The sequence below is a fragment of the Cryptomeria japonica genome, chromosome 3, assembly GCF_030272615.1.
Source record: "Cryptomeria japonica chromosome 3, Sugi_1.0, whole genome shotgun sequence".
Lineage (NCBI taxonomy): Eukaryota > Viridiplantae > Streptophyta > Pinopsida > Cupressales > Cupressaceae > Cryptomeria > Cryptomeria japonica.
The window spans coordinates 1,004,024,529-1,004,027,564 of NC_081407.1; positions in this window are offsets into that span (position 1 = coordinate 1,004,024,529).

Here is a 3,036-nt window from a genome sequence, read left to right on the forward strand (position 1 = left end):
CACAAATGCTATTCTGACAGACACAGACACATTTTCGAGATGTTGTAAAAGCAATGTTGCTCAAAAGACACAGACGCATTTCTGCCCTTCACAAACACAGTTAGACGACACAGACATTGTTCTGTCAGACACAGACGCATTTCTGAGATGTTGGAAATGCAAAGTTTCTCATAGACACAGACATGTTTCTGCCCTTCACAGACGCAGTTATATGACACAGACGCGGTTCTATCAAACACTGACGCGTTTCTGGAGATTTTGTGCAATTTTTCCAATGTGTGAAGTTGCTTGTTGTGACCAAATCTGAATTTTTTTAACTGTTTTTTGTGACAAGGGGACATAATGATGATGAAGACTCAATGTTTGCAAGTGTTTAGACTCAAAAATGACTCAAAAAAAAGTGTGTTGTTTGATGTAAAATTTGTTTTGCATACACTTGAAGACACAAAAGACACAATGTTTTGATGTTTGGTCTTGAATGTTTGAATGTTTAAAATAAGTCAAGCACAATTCTTATGGTTGGCCAAGACAATAGTTGTTGATCCCACATGGAGTTTCCCCCGAGGCTACGCTATTCAGAGCAGATACTTAGATGCTTGACCCCACTGGCTCCACCCTTGGCACTCACTTCTCGAGGCAACCAAGCATCAGTCCCCACGACAACTCCTCGTGGTGAACTTTGTATCTCTACTAAGAACCGTATGTGTGTGGGTCGCTACCAGAGGTCCAACCTCCTGCCCCAACAACTAGAAGGATTTTGGCTTCTAAAATAAAAAGGTGCTAGTAAGGGCATCCGCTCGTGTGGCCATACATGCATCACTTTCAGCTCTGTAAATACAGAAGGCTCCCAGCCGGTAGGGATTACGCCCTACAACTGATCAAATAAATTTGATCAAATGGGTTTATGGGGAGACATAGTGTCAGTATGAACTAATCAGCACACGTTATCCATAGTTTTCACCATGAATACAGTTATTTATAGTGGTTTGGAAGAAGATGGCTTTTCTTTTGCTACCACTTGGGTCGTTCTCTCCTCACTAGTAGCCCTAATGACCACACAGGGAGACAGGCCCTCTAAAGATTAAACAAAAAGAGCCTATTACTTAAGACATAAAAGACAATGGTTCAATTTTAGTGCACCAATTGAAGTGTTTGCTAGTCTATGAAAACAAGGCACAAAATAAAGATCAAAAACCCTTGCCAAGGTCCTGCAACAAAGATGTATTAGTAGTTTGGATTATTTCAAATGATCACCCCTTCTTGCAAACACACAAGTTAGGTAAATTTTAAATCCAAAGGACTTTGTGAAATAGGAGCCTTCGACAAAATGATTTTGCTTTCAAGACAAGCTGCACCAATTTCGTTAGCTAGATCTGAAGATGTTAGCTCAAAATAAACCAGATCTGAAAAATCTAAATGATGAAAAAAAAAACGGAATCAAAATCCCCAAAATGAAATAACTGCACATAGATGCGATTGTCAGAAACACAAACGTTATACCCCTTCGCAGACGCGCTTATATGCAACACAGACGCGGTTCCAGAACACAAACGCGGCTTCTGGATGCAAACACGCCTGAAGACTTCACAAACGCGGTTCCAGGACACAGACGCGGTTCCAGGAATTTGTAGAAAAAAATAAAATATTGTTGAGGACGCAGATGTGATTCCAGATGTCGCAGACGTGGTAGAAAATCAAAAACGCGATCCGAAAGTACGCAAACGTGAAAATATCAAAATGTTGTCCGAAATGTCAGATCTACAACTTCAAAACACAAATTCTGCAACAAAAGATGTTAAATGCAAAAAAGACAAAAGGTCCCACCGGGCGTGCCAAAATGTATACGATGAAAATGGATAATAACAATAATGTTGAAAGACTAAATGAATTCAACCACAAAACCCTAGCCTAACAACAACAAAGATCTACCATAACATATGAAGATTACCTAAGACAATGCAAATCAAATGAAATCACAAAGATTATACCATCACATGTCCAATAGGGTTTGAATCTCCATTCTTCTTATCTCCATTGATCTTGCTTGATATATTTGCTCTCAAATTTTATATGTGCACAAGAGCTCAACAAAGAACGGAAATATGGTTGCAAGTAGGATCGCATATGTTTGAAAGCGCAATGTCGTCGAGTAGTCAATTGATCAAGTAGTCAAGGTTGCATCGTGAGGGAAGCATCTCCTTATATAGAAGACACTATATGAAATGGAGGGATAAGATTGAGAGGTGTAAAAGATAAATGGTCGGCTATGATTAAAGGGTAGGTAGAGAAAATAATAAAATAATGAGAGAGTAGGTAGTGTAGAAATTAAGAGATGAATGACATGTGTCATGGGTAGAAAAGGTTAATGAATTAATTAAATAAATAAAGATTTATTTAATTAATAGAGGAAGTGAGATCAATTAAATAAATAAAATATTTATTTAATTTAGGAAAAAGGATAATTTAATTAAATAAATGTATTTATTTAAATGAGAAATAAGGTTAGAAGAAGATAAATGAATTAATTAAATAAATAAAGATTTATTTAATTAATAGAAGAATTAGGCTAAGGTAATTAAATAAATAAAGATATTTATTTAATTAGACATGACAATTTTAGGTGTCTACACCTATACTATTTACTATATATATATAAAAAATCAGTTTCAATTTTAATGCATTCTCTAATTGTAATGCTCAACAAATAAGGTTCTTCCCACTTTACAATTCATATGGTGAGCGGTTTCACATGACTTAAATTTGATTTAGGTGTATTGTCAATTTGTAATTGGAAAAATTATTAATTTTATTGGTTGACTAAGCAAATGGGTATTGGCACAATCCTTGTAATGTATTGGACAACACTTTGAAAAGTGTATTTTTTCACCGTTGGCCACATTATGGATCGCAGAACATGTGTCATTACTACTAAAACAATAGCTATAAGCAATAAAGTTGCATACAGAGAACAACAAAAATAATTATTGAATTTTGATGTTCAAAATTAGCTATAATGACTACTACCCAATAGACTTC